Source organism: Mirounga angustirostris, unplaced genomic scaffold (genome assembly GCF_029215605.1).
Source record: "Mirounga angustirostris isolate CCGP_5_RB_7025 unplaced genomic scaffold, mMirAng1.0.hap1 SCAF_6, whole genome shotgun sequence".
Classification (NCBI taxonomy): domain Eukaryota; kingdom Metazoa; phylum Chordata; class Mammalia; order Carnivora; family Phocidae; genus Mirounga; species Mirounga angustirostris.
In genome coordinates this window covers 4,870,141-4,888,869 of record NW_026991714.1, presented here as the reverse complement: position 1 = coordinate 4,888,869, position 18,729 = coordinate 4,870,141, and the positions used below count along the sequence as shown (strand labels likewise).

At 44.4% G+C, this 18,729-nt stretch overlaps 1 pseudogene; it reads right to left on the bottom strand.

The window, feature by feature from the left end:
- Positions 1-5,812: 5,812 nt before the first annotated feature.
- On the bottom strand, positions 5,813-6,072 carry LOC123845305 (cytochrome c oxidase subunit 6B1-like; annotated as a pseudogene).
- Between the last annotated feature and the right edge of the window lie 12,657 nt (positions 6,073-18,729).

Sequence of the window (18,729 nt, the reverse complement as noted above, 5' to 3'; positions counted from 1 at the left end):
GAGAGGGGGAGGCGCAGGGGCAGGGAACTTGGATGTAGGGGAGAGGGGCGCTTCTCCCAGGAAACCTCCAAAGGCCTATCAGGTCCTTAACCCCAATCACGCAGGCTCTTGGCGCCAGGGGCTTCAGATACCTTGGAGTTGGGGGTACTAGACAGGGGATGTAGGTATCCCAAAACATCCCACACAATTGGGGCATTTCTGCCTTGGAGCATTCCAAGGAACCAGCTGGGCTTCCTGAAGTGGGGCAATAGCTCTGAGCCCCCCAAGAGTCTCCCCCATCATAAAAGCCTGGGTTGTGGGAAGTCCCTATGCCCTTTGGAGTGAGCAAAAGCTTAAAGTATTATATTATCTTATTATTGCTGCTCAACCCTGCACTTACCTTGGAATAGTAATACTTCAAAAGCACCTTCGCATACTTATCCCTTGCAGGTCCTCTCACCATCTCAACATCTTTGGGCTTTCAGTCCTGATACCTTCTAACCCAACCCTGTGATTAAGAAGTCCCAAGGGAAAGGGGTTCTCAGCTTGTTTGGGATTTCTGCTCCTCCCTAATGAAATTTTTTCTCTGAGACTGAAGCTTATCCTTCACAGTTGTCCGTTCTAACCTAACCAACCACGAGGACAGAGCCACCTTCTTCTGCATGGTTAGCACTCAAAGATGGAAAACCTTAGGAAACACTTCCCTTCTCCTTAGCCCTTGCCTCTCCTCACCACCCCCCGCCCCCATCACACACCACGAGTGAGCAAGTGACTCACTACCAAGACTGCATGCGATATGCAGAATCATTATTTCCAGGACCGAAGTCCCTGCGTACTGAGTCCAGGTGCTTGGTGCCTGTGACGTGCCCGGCACCAGGCTGCACCCGTGATCCTGGCGGTATATGAAGGACACGTGGCAGAAGAGCTGGGAAAGGGAAAGGGAGGCAGAGCAGGCTTAGGTGTTCCCAGCCCTGCCCCGAGCACACCCCACCCTGTGCCAGGCAGCGAGGGTCTAATTTGACCCACTGTTGGGGCACCAGCTTCAGCATGAAGTATGTTCACATGATGCTAGCCTGTTTCACAAGACTCAGAAAGGCCGAAAGAATGAGAATTATAGATATCTGGAATAGCAGTTCTGTAGACTGGCCCCACCTAAAGCCAAAACCTAAGTCAGGATGTCAACAGATAAAGCTTCAGGATTAACAGATACCGGGCATCGAGCTGGAATAAACTCAAGCTCTCCTTTCTCCTCTCCGAGGGTGGGATAGGAGGCTTTCAATTCTACCTCTGCAACAAAAGCACTGGATTACAGAGGCGAGGTCCAACATTCATTCTAACTGGTGTGATGTGTCCCATGCAGCAATTCTCTGGGCTACCTTCCACGCTCACCGCTAGAATGGAAACCCATCTGGATTCACAGAGTGAAGAAATGGAGATCCAAAGAGGAGGTCCGTGTATCCTAGGGCCCAAGGGACCTAGGCTAACTCTAGGAGGGAAGAGGACACTGAGGTGACATCCAACTGGGATTTTCCCAAGGGCCTCAACCCACAGTGACAGAGGGAGTCAGGACCCTGAAGGACAATAGAGTGGAACAGATTATTATATTTATTATTATTTATTAATTTCGAAAACACAGCTCCTAGCTTTGAGGACATGGGCAAGTTTCTTCATTTCTTCCGGGCTCAATTCCTGTTTATATAAAATGGGACTAATAAGGTAACCGAAGGAACCCTTTCCATATACACATCATGCCCCAGTCAATTCTCAATCAAACTTGCCCTCTTTGTTAGGTACCTTACAAGATTCCTAGTGCTTTCTAGAACCTCACAGGCCTCAGGCAGTAGGGATAGAACAGGCTGACCAGAGGCCTCTCAGGAGCCGTGGAGGTTTCACCTCCAGGGAGGATGCAAAAGGCTCGTGAAGTGGCGATGGACACTCTCTAAAGGAAAATCCCAGCTGAGAGGAGGGCCTGCTTCCGGTGCAGATGAGGCTGTTCCCAGAAGTCAGGCCCAGACCACAGTGGCAAATGTTAGGTCTTCCACTCTGGTGAAAAGTAGAGCCCTTTCCCAGCACTGCTGTTTAGAAAGGGGTATCCTTAGGACTTTGCTTAACCACGGAAGCTAGCAAGATGGCCATCAGAGTCTTTCAATGTTGAGTGATCAGCAATTTCAGCCAACTCCCAGGTACAGGTGACCCCAGCCACGCGCACATCCCGGCCACAACCACCATCTTCCTAGAGCCCTGCTGATAAAACTGGGCACAGTTCTTTTTTTTTTTTTTTTAAGATTTTATTTATTTGACAGAGAGAGACACAGCGAGAGAGGGAACACAAGCAAGGGGAGAGGGAGAAGCAGGCTTCCCGTGGAGCAGGGAGCCCGACACGGGGCTCGATCCCAGGACCCCAGGATCATGACCTGAGCCGAAGGCAGACGCTTAATGACTGAGCCACCCGGGCGCCCCAAAACTGGGCACAGTTCTATCTCCCAGGATAATTAGAGCTCTTTCACTAGTACCCACTTTCCTAGAAAGGCACCTCTCGATGCTTACAAAAATATTTCCGGATCCAGTCTACACTGTGAAACAGCTGGATTTTTTTTTTCTTTCATTTTTAGTGAGAAAAGAAACAAAATAGCAAAACAGCTTAACTGGTTAAGAACGCTGTGTATCATAGGGTTGTTGCGAGGTGTCTCTCTCTTCACTAAGCTCCTGGTCTCTTTGAGAACAAGGACAGAGCCTCATTCATTCCTACATCAATGGCACATAAGTCACTAAATTGGTGTCAGCTCCCTTCTAACTTCCTTCTCTTTTTGTAGTCCTCACCTGTCCCCAAACTTTACCATCCCCTGTCATCCAACCTTTATCAAGTGCGAGGTTCCTCAAACCCCATCCTGTTATCACCAGTCTAAAGAGTTACCTACAATGAAACCAGGGGTTCTCAAACCTTGACTGCAGATTTTAATCACCTGCGAAGCTCTGACAACATACCAATGCCCAGGACCCATCCCAGAGTCATTAAACCAGAAATTTCCAAGGTGCACCCAACTATTGGTGCTTTTTAAAAGTTATCTCAGTGATTCTAATGTGAGAACCACTAAAGCAAACTCTTCCTGATTTCCTTCCTCCCTCCTCAGCAGAACAAATGCCCCACGTCCCTTGCCAAGGATACGTCCTCCGGGTTTGCCTTAGATACCGTCCTTTCCTGCGCCCATCTGTTTCCCCCAGTCTCTCCTGTGTCTAACTTGGGCCTCCTGGCTCATCTTTGCCCAGCTGGCAGAACAACATAAAATAGGCCCCTCCACTCTGCAGGCTCCCTTTGCTGCAGTGCTCCCTCTCCCCTCCTTCTCATCCAACCCTCCTAAAAGAGTAGATTCCTCATCACCATCCTCCTTCCTCCCTTCACCCCTTGGCTTCCTGCATCTCACCCATCCTCTCAATCTCTTCTCCTGACTTCAAACACTGGTATTTCCCAGGACTCAGCGTTCGGCCCCTTTATGCCTCACCTTACAGGCTCTCCCAAAGTATTGTCATTCTCTCTCGTGCCTTCCATCAGCACTTACTTATTCATGCTCCTAAATCCAGATCGCTCTTCTGAGCATCAGAATCATATTTCCAGCATCCTGCTGGACATTTTAACTTGGCTCTTCTTTGGGTGTAACAGGTTTAAAGGGGACACATTACCTTCCCTCCACCCCCCACTCCCTTGGCTTATTCAGACCTTTCTCACTTCCAAACTTGCATCGTACCCTTCCAATGTATCTTCCCCTCCACGGCCAGTGTGCTTTTTCTGAGAAAGAGAAATCAGATGGTCACTCCCTTGCCTAAAACAAGCCAATGGTTCCCCACTGTCAAGGGGTGAAGTCAAGACTTCTTGGCACTCTGTGTGAGGGCCTTGAGTACCTGACTCACTCTCCCCTACAGCCCTCTCTCCTGTTACTTCCTGTGCATTCAAAACCCAAGTCTTCAACATGCATACATTCAAAGTATCCTCAGGTATGGGCTGTTCTGCCAAGTTGGGACTCTGTTACTGCCTCCCTCTACCTTCACATGGTGTTTCCTTTGCCTGAAATGTCATCCCCCTCCTTCTCTGCTCAGAAAGTTCTGTTCATCCCTCCAGACTCAGCTGTGTTCTCCTCTTTGAGGCCTCCCCAACTTGCCCAAGCAAAGTTAGATGCCCCTCCCCCAGAGGGCCTCCTTTGTGCTTCCAGAGCTCTGCATTTTATGACATTGTATGGTAATTTCTCATTTACATATCTGTCTGCACAGCTGGTCTGTGAGTTTATGAAGTGGGAGAAGCAGTGCTTTCTTTGTTTTCTAAATGCAGAGCTTCGCTCAGTGACCACCACACAACAGTAAATGTTTGTCTAGTGGAACAGAACAGAGGAGAAGAGCCTGAGAAGAAATAAACTGTGGAATATTTGATGTTAAAGGAATCTACTTGTAAGTAATAAAATAACATTTTGAGACTGGAAGAAATCGTTCTCTATTTTACAGATGAGGAAAAGGTGCAGAGCAGGTAACATCACCCCCAATCATCAGCAAGTTAGTGGCAGCACCAGAGCTAGAACCTAGGTCTCCTGATATTTTTTTTAAAGAGAGGGATGGGGAGGGGCAGAGGGAGAGGGACAGAGAGAATCTTAAGCAGGCTCCACACCCAGCGTGGAGCCTGATGCAGGACTTGAGCTCAAGACCCGGAGATTATGACCTGAGCCAGAATCAAGAGTTGGACCCTTAACCGACTGAGCCACCAGGCGCCCTAGGTCTCCTGACTTCTTGTTCAGTAGTCTGTCAACTGCACTACATTAACTGAACATCAAAGACACAAGGCAGTCACTCTTAGCTTTTTGTGGACTGTCGCTGTCTTTGAGACTTTAATGAAAGCTACAGGTTTCCCCAAGAAAGAACACACATAGAATTTCACATCCATTTTCAGGGGGTACAGGGAGTTAGTCCCTGTGTGAAAGATGGTGTGAAGGAAGACGAATCTAGAAATGGAGAGACCAGTGAGAAGGCTAATGCAGTAGTTGAGGGGAGAGAGAGAGAGAGAGAGAAAGAGAGAGAGCACAAGAATGAGAGCAAGCAAGTGCTCGCTCCAAGACCAGGGGGATAGAAAGGAAAGTTCAAATTGGAGAGGTGACCTGGGGGTGGGATGGATAGAGGTGAAGAACAAAGAGGCATTTAAGATGACTCAGAGCCTTCTGGAATAGATATTAAGGAAAATGGTGATGCCACACATCAAATTATGGGCTTCTGAGAGAGAGTAGGTTTGAAGGCAGATAAGGGGTTTGAGTTGACAGGAGGCTTAGGTATCTGCAGGCCGTCAGGGTGGGGGCGTCCATAGGAAGCTGGCAATAGTATACGTACCCTCACATCTTCTCCTGCCACTCTTCCTCTGACCATCTGCATAATCCATTTTCTCCTGAACCAAACACATACTTTCCTGTCTCCATCCCCTTTGCTCATCCTATTCCCTCAAGATGGCGTGCCTCCCATCCACCATCACTCTGATCCAAAATATTTCAAGGTCCAGATCAAATGACATTCTATTTTTTTAAAAGAGAAGGTGGTCAATTTAATAACATAGAACAAAACAAAACAGAAAAAAACAATCACCCTGAAGCCCCTCTTACTGATCAAGGTATTAATTCCCACCCCAACTTCTTGCCCGATCATCTGGCTCTTTTACACATACACAGTCTTACACTTTTCCAACGAGTATTTATTATTAGTTAAGCCATGATTCAAGATCCCAGGGTGGGGATCACCTTGTGCACAGGTCCCCCTTTGCCACCCTGGGAGAAGGATGGAGGATACAGGAGAGGTGGGTGGAGCCAGTTCAGATCTTCCCAGGAAATGTGCTTTCAGCCCAGCAATCGTCCCAGGCTGACACCCAGGATATGGGGTAGAGGGACTTGTACACAGGCCGGTACCATTCACACACAGAGACATCACCCCTTTAACAATCGCTGCCTTCTCACAGTGCTGGAAGTCCAGGTAGGTCTGCCAGCAGTTCCTAGTCTGGTTCTGGTTGGGGAAGTGGCTGTCAAAACGGGCAGTCTGGTAGTTCCTGATTTTGGTCTTGATGTCTTCTGCCATGGTGCGGACTCTAAAGCCATCCTTGCACTCACAGCTCAATGTGACCCTCAGCAAAGATGCCGGAGTTGGACCACAAGCAGAATTACGACCTGATATTTTCTCTATTAAGCCATTCCTGTCACCACCAGTTTAATCTGTAAAATCCCAAGTCTTTCTCCATATTTTCTATTTTGAATTTCAGTTATTTACATTATTGAGAAAAAGGCAGAGAAGAAGGAAAAAAACAAAAACAAAGGACAGATGGTACAAATAGATGACAAATAGCAAGATGGAAAATTTAAACCCAACTATGTCAATAATCACATTAAATGTAAATGATCTAAACATACCAATTAGGAGCACCTGGGTGGCTCAGTTGGTTAAGTGTCTGCCTTTGGCTCAGGTCATGATCCCAGGGTCCTGGGATCGAGCCCCACATCGGGCTCCCTGCTCAGCAGGGAGCCTGCTTCTCCCTCTGCCTCTCCCCCTGGCTTGTGCTCACTCTCTCACTCACTCACTCTCTCAAATAAATAAATAAAATCTTAAAAAAGTAAACACCAATTAAAAGACAGAGCTTGTCAAATTGGATTGTAAAAGTAATACCTAACTATATACTGCCTACAAGAAATCCCTTTCACTATATAAAGACATGAATAAGTTACAGGTAAAAGGATGGCAAAATATATAACACGCTAACACTAATCAAAATAAACTTGGAATGGCTATATTAAAACTAGATAGAGTAGATTTAAGGGCAAAGAGTATTACTAGGAATAAAGAGGGTCATTTCATAATGATAAACTGGTCAATTCATCAAGAAGACATAACAATTTGAGGAGCACCTAGCTGGCTGAGTTGGTAGAACATGGGACTCTTGATCTTGAGGTTGTGAGTTCAAGCCCCACATTGGATGTAGAGATTGCTTTAAAATAAAATCTTAAAAAAAAAAAGAAGACGTAACAAATTTTAGGTATTTATGTACCTAATAACAGAGATGCAAAGTACACAAAGCAAAAATTGATAGAACTATAAGGAGAAATGGATGAATCTGTGATTATAACTAGAAATGACAATACTTATATCTCAGTAATTGATAGGACAAGTGAACAAAAAATCAGTAAAGATATTTAAGGACTTGACCAACACTATCAATTAACTTGACCAAAATTGACATTTATGGAACATTCCACTCAATAACGGCAGGATACACATTCTTTTCAAGTGTGCATGGAACATTTACCAAGATAGACCATATCTTAGGCCATAAAAGAAGTCTTGGTAAATTTAAAAGGGATGCGATCTGGGGTGCCTGGCTGGCTCAGTTGGTAGAGCGTGTAATTCTTGATGTCAGAGTTGTGAATTTGAACCCCATGTTGGATGTAGAGATTATTTAAAAATAAAATCTTTGGGGCGCCTGGGTGGCTCAGTTGGTTAAGCGACTGCCTTCGGCTCAGGTCATGATCCTGGAGTCCCTGGATCGAGTCCCGCATCAGGCTCCCTGCTCGGCAGGGAGTCTGCTTCTCCCTCTGACCCTCCCCCCTCTCATGTGCTCTCTCTCTCATTCTCTCTCTCTCAAATAAATAAATAAAATCTTTAAAAAAAATAAAAATAAAAAAATAAAAAAATAAAAATAAAATCTTTAAAAATAAATAATAAGTAAATAAATAAATGGAATAAAATCATACAAAATATATTCTCTGACCACAGTGGTATTAAATTGTATGTCAATAATAGAAAGGAATCTGGAAAATCCCCCAAATATTTGGAAATTAAACACCACCATTCTAAATAATTCATGGGGAAAAGAAGAAATCAAAGAGAAAATTTAAATTTTTGAACTGAATGAAAACTAAGAACCAAAAGCTGGTTCTGTGAGAAGATAGGAAAAATAGATAAATCTAGTCAGACTTATCAAACAAACAAGAAAAAACCACAAATGATTAATATCAGGAATAAGAGAGACTACATCACTACAGATTCTAAAGATACTAAAAGAATAATAGGAGAATTTATGCAAAACATTTGACAGCTTAGTTGAAAATAATAAAAGAGGGGTGCCTGGGTAGCTCAGATGGTTAAGCGTCTGCCTTCGGCTCAGGTCATGATCCCAGAGTCCTGGGATCGAGCCCCACATCGGGCTCCCTGCTCAGCGGGCAGTCTGCTTCTCCCTCTCCCTCTGCTTCTCCCCCTGCTCATGCTCTCTCTCTCTCTCTCTCTCTCTCTCTCTGTATCTCTGTGTCTCAAATGAATAAATAAAATCTTTAAAAGAAAGAAAATAATAAAATATCAAACTCACTCAAGAAGAAATAGATCACCTATATTACCCTATAGCTATTAAGCAGATTGAATTGTAGCTAAAAATCTTCCCACAAAGGGGTGCCTGGATGGCTCAGTTGGCCTTTGGCTCAGGTCATGATCTCAGGGTCCTGGGATCAAGCCTTGTATCGGGCTTCCCTGCTCAGCAGGGAATCTGCTTCTCCCTCTCCCTCTGCCTCTCCACTCCCCCCACTTGTGTTCTCGCTGGTGCTTTCTCAAATAAATAAATAAAATCTTAAAAAACAAAATGAAACAAACACACACTTTCCCACAAAGGAAACACCAGACCTAAATAGCTTTACTGGTGAATTCTACCAAACATTTAAGAAAAAAAGATATAATACCAATTTCACACAAACTCTTTCAGAAAATTGAAGCATAGGGAATACGTCCCAACTCATTATACATAGCTGACGTTACTCTAACAGCAGAATGAGACAAAGACATTACAAGAAAACTATAGACCAATGCTGCATATGAATACAGATGCAAAAACCTTTAATAACATTTTAGTAAATCAAATCCAACATTATATAAAAAGGATAGTACATATCATGACCAAAAATGCAAAGTGGAGTAAACATCTGAAACACTGAAAACATTTCTAACAATTAAAAAAGAAAAAACAGGGCGCCTGGGTGGCTCAGTCGGTTGAGCGACTGCCTTCGGCTCAGGTCATGATCCCGGAGTCCCGGGATCGAGTCCCGCATCGGGCTCCCTGCTCGGCGGGGAGTCTGCTTCTCCGTCTGACCCTCCCCCCTCTCATGTGCTCTCTCTCTCTCATTCTCTCTGTCAAATAATAAATAAAATCTTTAAAAAAATAAAAAATAAATAATAAATAAATAAATAAATAAAAAACAAAAAACAAAAAGAAAAGACAAGAAAACATATGATCATCTTAACATCTATCAAAAACACATTTGACAAAAATCTAATATAAATTTCTGATCAAAAAAAGTCTCAAGAAATTTGGAATAGAAGGAAACTTCTTCAACCACATAAAGCATCTACACACACATACACACACACACACGATAACATCATGTAAAAACATCATAGTAAAAGATTGAATGCTTTCCTCCTAAAATCAGGAACAAGGCAAGGATATCTGGTCTCACCACTGTTCTTCAGCATTATACTGGAGGCTTTAGCCAGTGCAATAAGGCAAGAAAGATAAATAATGGCATCCAGATTGGAAAGGAAGAAGTAAAATTGTTTTTTTACTTTATTTTTTTTTAAAGATTTTTATTTATTTATTTGACAGAGAGGAGAGAGAGCGGGAAAGAGCACAAGCAGGAGGAGCAACAGAGGGAGAGGGAGAGGAAGAAGCAGGCTCCCACCCAGGTGCCCTGAAGTAAAATCTTTTTTATTCAGAAATGACATAATTATCTATACAGAAAATTCAATGAAATCTACAAAAAAGTTACTAGATCTAACAACTGAGGTTAGCATGCTTTCAGGACATAAGATCAATATGCAGAAATCAATTGTGTTCCTACCTACTAGTTGCATTAGTTTCCCTTAGCTGCCATAACAGTCTCACAGACTGGGATGGCTTAAAACAGCAGAAATTTATTCTTTCACGTTCTGGACGCTGGAAGTCAGATACCAAAGTATTGGTAGGGCCATGCTCTCACTGAAGGATCTAGGGGAGAATCCCTCCTTGCCTCTTTTAGCTTCCAGTGTCTTCTGGCAATCCAAGTGTTCCTTGGCTTGTAAATGCATCACTCCAATTTCTACCTCCATTGTCTTTTCCTTGTGGGTTTTTTTTTTAAGATTTTATTTATTTGACAGAGAGAGACACAGCGAGAGAGTTAACATAAGCAGGGAGAGTGGGAGAAGCAGGCTTCCCGCGGAGCAGGGAGTCTGATGCGGGGCTTGATCCCAGGACCTTGGAATCATGACCTGAGCTGAAGGCAGATGCTTAACCGACTGAGCCACCCAGGGACCCCCTCCCTGTGGGTTTCTATATCATTTTCCCTCTCTGCATGTCTGTGTCCAAGTTTCTTTCTTATAAGGACACCAATCTTATTGGATTGAGGGCCTACCCTACTCCAGTATGACCTCATCTTAACTTAGATTATATTTGCAAAGACCCTACTTCCAAATAAGATTACATTCATGGGTACCACAGATTAGGACTTCAATATATATCTTGGGGTCACACAATTTAATCCAGAACACTAGCAATGAACACTCAAAAGTTAAATTTAAAAATATTATTGATTATAGCACCAAAAAACCCATAAAATACTTAGGAATAAATCTGACAAAAGATGTGCACTGAAAACTCTAAAACATTGCTCATATAAGTAAAAAAAGACCTAAATAGGGGAGCCTGGGTGCTCAGTCAGTTGAGCATCGGACTTTTGATTTCGACTCAGGTCATGATAACAGGGTCATGAGATTGAGCCCTGCCTCTGGCTCTGTTATGAGCAGGGAGTCGGTTGGGGTTCTCTCTCTGCCTCTCCTTCTCCCTCTGCCCCTCCCCATGCCTGCTTGTGCTCTTTCAAAAAAAAAAAAAGAAAGAAAAAGAAAAAGACCTAAATAAATAGCAAGATATATATTACCCATGGATCGGAAGACTCAATATTATTAAGACTTCAATTCCCCCAAATTGATCTAAACATTTAATGTAGTTCCAAACAAAATCACAGCAATGTTGATTGAAATTGGTGATCTGATTCTAAGTGTCATATGGAAATGCAAAGGGCCTAGAGCAGCCAAAACAACTTTGAAAAAGAAGAATACAGCTGAAAGACTTGTATAAATTCAAGATTTATTTCAAAGCTACTGTAATTAAGATAGTATAGTATAGGCATAAAAAAAGACAAATAGATCTGTGGAGCAGAATAGAGAGTTCATAAGTACATCCACGTACATATGGTCAATTGATTTTTGACAAACGTGCAAAGGCAATGCAGTAGAGAAGGGACAGTCTTTTCAATATAGGACAGTTGGGTAACTACATGCCAAAAAAAGAAAAGAAAAGGAGGAGGAGGAGGAGAAGGAGGAGGAGGGCATCAATCCATACCTGGCATCACACACAAAAATTAACTCAAAATTGATCACAAAATTAAATGTAAGACATAACTTCCAGAGGAAAACAGGAGAAAATCTTTGCAACTTTCAGCTAAGCAAAGATTTCTCAAATATGACACTAAAAGCATGATCCACAAAAGATGGTTAATCTTAAAAATAAAAGTCAGTTATACCACCAGCCAAAAAAAATGGGTTTATTCAATAACAGAGAATTGAAATTCAGGACATGCAAACTATGGCAAAATCATAGGCAAACCCAACAAAGAGGAAAGTCATTTTATGGAGAAGAAGGAGGTTCAGGGGTGCCTGGGTGACTCAGATGGTTGAGTGTCTACTCAGGTCATGATCTCAGGGTCCTGGGATTGAGCTCCGTGTCCAGCATTGGGCTCCCAGCTCAGCGGGGAGCCTGCTTCTCCCTCTCCCTCTGCCCCTCCCCCCCCGCCCCCCCCCGCCCCCCGCTTCGTGAATGCTCTTTCTCTGCTTCAAATGAATAAATAAAATCTTTTTTAAAAGAGAGAGAGAGAAGAAGGAAGTTGGGAGAGGTTGTTTTGAATCAAAGTCTATGGAAGGAAAAAAAGAGTTGAGGGTGATGAGGGTCACACATTGGCTGAGTTGCAGGGGTGGCTGATTTCTTGTAGAAGATTCAATGTACATCTTTTCCTGTTGAGACCTGTCGTTGATCATTCTTTCCCATTGAGGATTCTTCTGCTGGGATCTGTAGTTGTCAATTCTTCCAGCATTTGACATTGAGTAATATGGCTCCCCCTTCTAGCCTCTGGATTCCACTTTAATAAAGTTTCCCTTTATTAATTTTCACAAAATATAAAATGATAAATTTGACTTTACCCAAATCGAGAACTTCTGTTTTCAAAAGACACTTTTAAGAAGTGAAAAGACAAGTCACAGACTGGGGGAAATATTTGCATATTGCATATTGGATAAAGAACTTGTATTAGATTATATAAAGAACTCTCAAAACTAAAAAAAAGAAAAGAAAAAGAAGTAATATATAACTATATTGCAAATGAAAGAAAATTGTTCTTTCAATAAAGAAAAGACAGACTGTTCAATAAATGGTATTGGATAACTGGGTAACTCTTGGAAAAAGTAAACTTGGATTCTTACCTCATTTAAGGTAAACAACATTACCACCAAAGCAATAATAATACTGTAAGTATTAGAAGAGAGTGTGAAAGAAGAATCCTAAGTGAAGTAAGCATTGCTAAGAGTCATTCAAAATAGGGTAAGGAAGATACTGAGAAAGCAGGGCCTGTGGCTGAGAATTGGAGCATCATAAACTCTCGGTTTTGGTCAATTGCAACTTGCCATTTGCACCTGGGCCACCTCCTGGAGCATATCCCTCTCCTTCGGGCAGAGATGGAGATAATGTAACACCTGTTGGCTGAACAGCCATTCATGCATTAGGCAGTTTCATCTCTGCAGCGCCAGTCCTAATTGTTACAAGATAAGTTTTGTGGCTTTTGTCTTTATAAGCCTGCACTCCCCTCTCAAAACTGGGAGCACGATTACAATTTCGGTCAACTCCAAGCTTTGCGCCTTGGGAATTACAATCCCTAAGACCCCAAATGCATGCTTTTGGTTGCTTTACAGACTCTCCACTTGGTTGACAAAAGCAATGGAGTTTTGTTTTTTGTTTTTGTTTTTTTTCCCTTTTTCTTTTATGATCTTGAAGCAGGGAAGTCCAAGGCCCAAAATACAGAAGCCATAGAAGAAAAGATTGTAAATTTGACCAAATAAAAATGTCTGCATGGCAAAAGACTTACTTTCCATAATCCTACAGATCTTACAATCCTGTAATGCTAGAGATCATACAATCAATTGGAAAATTCCCCCAAAATCAGACCAAACAGGAAACAAATACCTATTGCTACAACTACATCCGCAGCAAAATTTAGAAGTTGGTGAGTATCAAGTGCTCATGAGGTGGTGGGAAACAGGAGAATCCTGAGCTGCTGCTGTAGTCTAAACTAATAGTTGCTGTAGCACAACTTAGAAGTGTCTAATAAACTGAATATGTGTATAGTCTATAATCTGGTTCTATTCCTAGGATAACGTTATAAAAATAACCCTACAAAGAATATATAAAATGACATATTCAAGGAAATTCATTGCAGCAAAAAAAATTGGGAAACAACCTTGCATATTAAATACATGGTAGAGGGGCGCCTGGGTGGCTCAGTCGTTAAGCGTCTGCCTTCGGCTCAGGTCATGATCTCGGGGTCCTGGGATCGAGCCCCACATCGGGCTCCCTGCTCCGCGGGAAGCCTGCTTCTCCCTCTCCCACTCCCCCTGCTTGTGTTCCCTCTCTCGCTGTATCTCTCTCTGTCAAATAAATAAAATCTTTAAAAAAAAAAAAAATCTTAAAAAAAAAAAATACATGGTAGAGTGCACAAGGTATATGTAGATAAAAAGAATGACCTAGGGGCACCTGGGTGGCTCAGCCCATTAAGTGTCTGCCTTCAGCTCAGGTCATGATCCCAGGGTCCTGGGATCGAGCCCCATATGGGGCTCCTTGCTCAGCGGAGAGTCTGTTTCTCCCTCTGCTGCTCCCCCTGTTTGTACTCTCTCTCTCTGTCAAATAAATAAATAACATCTTTTTAAAAAAAGAATGAACTAGTTCACCATATGTTGTTTTTAAATTCCATCTCATATATTAAAGCAGAATAGAAGTTTTGTATGTCTGTTTTTTAAAGAATTTTTAAAATTTTGATACAGTTCAAATTGAGTAGGGGACAGGTGAGGTTGGGTAGGGAGAGAGAGGTAGGGGACACCAAGACTAGGGTCACTCAGGGGGCTTGGTAACCAGGCTCACAGAAATCCCAGATGTAGAGAAATAGACATGATATTTACAAGAACACCTTGTTTGTGCTCATGATAGGTTACAAGTCCACCAGGTTTGTTCTAAATATAGACATGATATTCACAAATCTGCCATGATATTGACAAGAAATTTACCAAGTTCCCTGGTCAGTTGCCTATAAAAGACCGACCATAAACGCCCTCTGTGGCAACCCATTTTGGACCCCTGTCATTTCAGAGAGTTCTTTTCTTTCCTTTCTGTTCCCACCTTCAGTTAGTAAAACTTTAACTTCACTTCACTCTTTTGTCCCTCAGATTCATTCTTGGGCTCCATGAGACAAGAACCCTGAAACCCCGCAGCACACTTGGTGTGTCATGTTCGTTTCAGCTCCTTCACTGCCAAACGTGGGGGCAGGGACTGCTTTATTTTCCTCTGCCTTCTTTGTGTCTGTGATTACCAAGGTATGAAGTGATCTGCTGCATCGAACTTTAAACGTCACATTATCCTTAGTTTTCTTGGTATTGATAGATTTGGCATCCTTTCGCTGGCCCTAAGCAGAAAGTCCTTGATGAATTTTGCAAGGCATGGATACGAGGGGCGCAGGGGAGCCCTCAGCTGGCACAGCAAGCGGCAAGAAGTGGGGACAGAAAGCCAGAAGAGAAGTTTTTGACATTTCAGTCTTATTTACTTAATGTTTATTGAAGTATGGTTGATGCACAATGTTACATTAGTTTCAGGTGTGCAACATAGTCTAGACATTACATTGTGCTCACCCCAAGTGGAGCTACCCTCTGTCACCTTACAGCCCTGTTACAGCACCATCGACTCTGTTCCCTATGCTGTGCCTTTCATCCCATGATTTATTCATTCCATAGCAAAAGCATAAAACACAATGTTTAGTAAGAAGAAAAAAGGAAAGTAAAAGAAACAGAATGAGATGTTATTCCATACGATTGTCCTGAAATGTAAAACACACAAAATAATGTAACGTATTGATCAGGGATACATGTATGTGTCAATATGGGGGTGAAAGGAGAGTCAAATGACTAAATAAATGAGAGCATGCCTGTGGCTGGGGTGGCAAGGAAAGTGGGAACAGGGATGGAAAAAAGAGGAGGCAGCAAAAAGGGAGGTGTGGACCAATTATTTAGTGTGCCACAAACTGAGGGATTTAATAGATGATACCAGCTAAATGGAAGAACAACAAAAGCACTGTTTTACTTAAAATACATTGTATTTTTTAAAGAAAAAAAATGTAGCATAAAATGAAGAAAAATGAATTAGCTTTTTTCAAGAGGCCAAAGATATGAACAGAAGAAATACAACCTCTAATGACCATATAAAACTAGTATCAATCTCAAAATGAAGAAAATATTAAGAAAAACTCCATATTCCCTTTTGCCTATTGAATTGGAAAAAAATTAAAAGAATGCTAATATTCATTGCTATGAAGGGTGTGAAGAAATGTAGATTCTCGTGTGTGGTTGGAAGTATTATACCAATAAGGACTTTTTGGAGGGCAGTTCGGAAGTATCTATCAAAATTTTAAAGGTAGGGATGCCTGGGTGGCTCAGTCAGTTAAGCATCTGCCTTTGGCTCAGGTCATGATCCCAGGGTCCTGGGATCCAGTCCCATGTCCCTCCATACCTCCATCGAGGCTCCTTGCTCAGTGGGGAGCCTGCTTCTCCCTCTCTCTGCTGCTCCCCCTGCTTGTGCTCGGTCTCTGTCGAATAAATAAAATCTTTTAAAAAAAATTCAAAGGTATATTCTCTTTAATACAGCAGTTCCATTTCTAAGAATCCACCCTCCAAAAATGCTCACATAAGTGCACAAATATATATGCATAGAATGATGTGGTACGCTGCAGCATTATTCGTAACAAATATTGGAATTAGCTTAAATGTCCATCAGCAGGAGGATGGCTATATGAATTATAATACATATGTCCTAGCGAGAAGTTTAAAAAGTGAAGTTCGTCTCTATGTACAGATATAAAAAGATATTTATAATGTTAAAGAAAAAGTAAGTAGCAGTACATATTAAGTTAAAGTCTAATGGTCAATGTACAACATAATTGGCTCCGGGACTCCAGTCCTTGCATTTGCTTTTCACTCTCTGGGGGTTGGTGTGTTTACACGTCTGTCTCCCCACACCTCCTCCCTGTCGGACTGCCTGGTATTTCAGAACCTAGAACAGTGTCTGGCCCACACTGGCTATTCAGTAAATGTATAGTGCATTGAATAAAAGAGGACTGACTAATGAAGGAGGTCAGCCAGAAGGTAATAAAAGGAGAAGGCTGGAGGTTCCATGCCAGTAAGGACGAGAGGGAGGTAGGTGGCTCTGCGCTCAGGGCCCTCCCAGTCTCTTCCACTTGGGCGTCAAGCCCGAGGCCCCACTTAGCAGGCTCAAGAATCCCAGGTAAAGCCAGAGCGAGGCTCTGAGCTTGGTCCAAAGGAGGCAAGAGCCACCAAAAGACTGTCACCTGCAGGTGGCCATGTGGCTGGTGGAAGGCAGAGGTCTACGGCGGAGGGAAGGAGAGGAAATGAAGCCACTTCTAGCGCTCCCCCATAAAGCCAACACTCAGACTCCCACATAAAAAAGGACATAGAAACAAGCACACATATGTTCTCCGGGACAGCGGCACAGAAGCAGGCGAGCACCCCAGAGACAGAACACACACACACACACACACACACACACACGGACACACAGCAAATGAAATGGACACAGGCAGGAAAACAATCCATCTGGAAATGATACAGCATTAACATACGTAAATGAAACACCCACGAATTCTAGACCCTAGTCATCCCCAGTCAGCAACCACCCCGCCATGCACCTTCCAGAAACTCTGACAAGAACAGAATTCTGGATTGCAGCTCCCACCACATCTCCCTCACCTTTTGTGCCCCTCTGGACGGACCCCTCCCAGTTTGGTGGCGGCTCCCGCCCGAGAGGGAAGTGAGACGGCGCCGCCGGCCGCCGGCAGGGGGCAGTGTTCAACAAGTGATCATCAGAGCGGCTCCGGGAACCTTGCTTAAGTGCGGACCCGGGAGGAAGACCAAGAGCCCGAGGTCCTTCCACCCACACCGCGTTCTCATCTCTACCCACCGACCCCCGCAGGCTCTCCCTCCTCTCCTGCTTCTAAGCGCCCCCCTTCTCAGCTGCAGCGTCTCCTTGATGGGTGTAGCAGAATTCATAGTTCAGCTTTTCTCCACTTTACAGGGAAGACGGAGCTAAGGGACCTCCCCTTCGGGGCTCCCCATAGCCTCTCGGTCCCCTCCCACTCTGTCTTGGTTCCCAAGGTTGTCGGGACTCTGAGTTTTCGGTTGGACCCCTGTAAGTTCATGTCCGGGAACCCACACGAGGGGTCGGCTCCAGGGCCCCCTGTCGGGGGATGCTGCACCCTCACTGGCACCACCGGCATGACCGGTGGCTCTGGTTAGATGTCAGGCCCCTTCACTGCCTTGGCCTGGCACCTTGTACAGTGCACAGACTGTACAACAGTGCAGGTTGGCCCTGCTCCTACCTGCCCCTTACTGTGCCATTTAGTGGGCATTCATGCTGAGCCCTGCCGGGATGATCTCATTTCATGCTCAGAACACCCTTGTGAGGCAGGTCTTACTCCTGAGACCCAGGGAGCGCATGTGGTTTGCTTGTTACGGCGCCGCGAGTGAAGGTGAATATGGAGCTTGGACTCAGGTCTTCTGGCTGCCAGCCGCGGGCTCTCTGTCCCCTCCATCCCAACACTGCCTCGCTTCTCCCCCACTCCCGCTCCGCTTGCTTCCTTCTTCTCTCCCCAAACCAGCCTTCAAGGACTGTGGCCTTCTGTCCACTTCTTTCTTCTCTACACAGGCTTCGCCCAGACCTCGGGGGCTCAGGAAAGGACGCAAGCAAGTGAGCAAACAAGATGCAGAAAGATGGAGGGAGGGGAGGTCCAGCTAGAGGCAGAAGAGGAGGCATAGGCAGGCCCTGTGTGGGGGATGGAGAAGGAAGGGAGGTGAGGAAGAGGAGGGAGAGGAAGCCCCATGCCCAGCCTGGAAAGGGGCATGGCAGGGCCTCCATTGTGCGGCACAAAGGGGCCATACGCCTGGCAGCCTACACAGAGTGTGTGTGTGTACGTGAGTGTGTGTGTGTGTGAAGGCGGGAGGAGTGGCTAAGAGCCTCCCCTCCCCTCTCAAGCCTCTGGGGCCTGCTGGGGGCTCTGCCACCGGGGGTGGGCTTTGCTGAGAAAGGGGCAGAGCGCTGGCGGGTCAGGGCCTGCGTAACTAGGAGGGCATGGACAGCTGGAAGGGGCTGGCAGGGGTGAGAAGGGGCTGGAGGAGGAAAGGGGGGGTGAGGTACTCAAGTCCCACTCGTGCCGGGTGCCCCCTCCCGGTTGCCCAGCCCACTGGCCCACCTGATGGGTTTTGGAGGACGTAGAACGAGGGTCCCAGATGCCTCCTCTCCTGACATTCTGTCCCTCCCTCCCTGGGTGTTAGCCCAGAGCTCCCACTCTC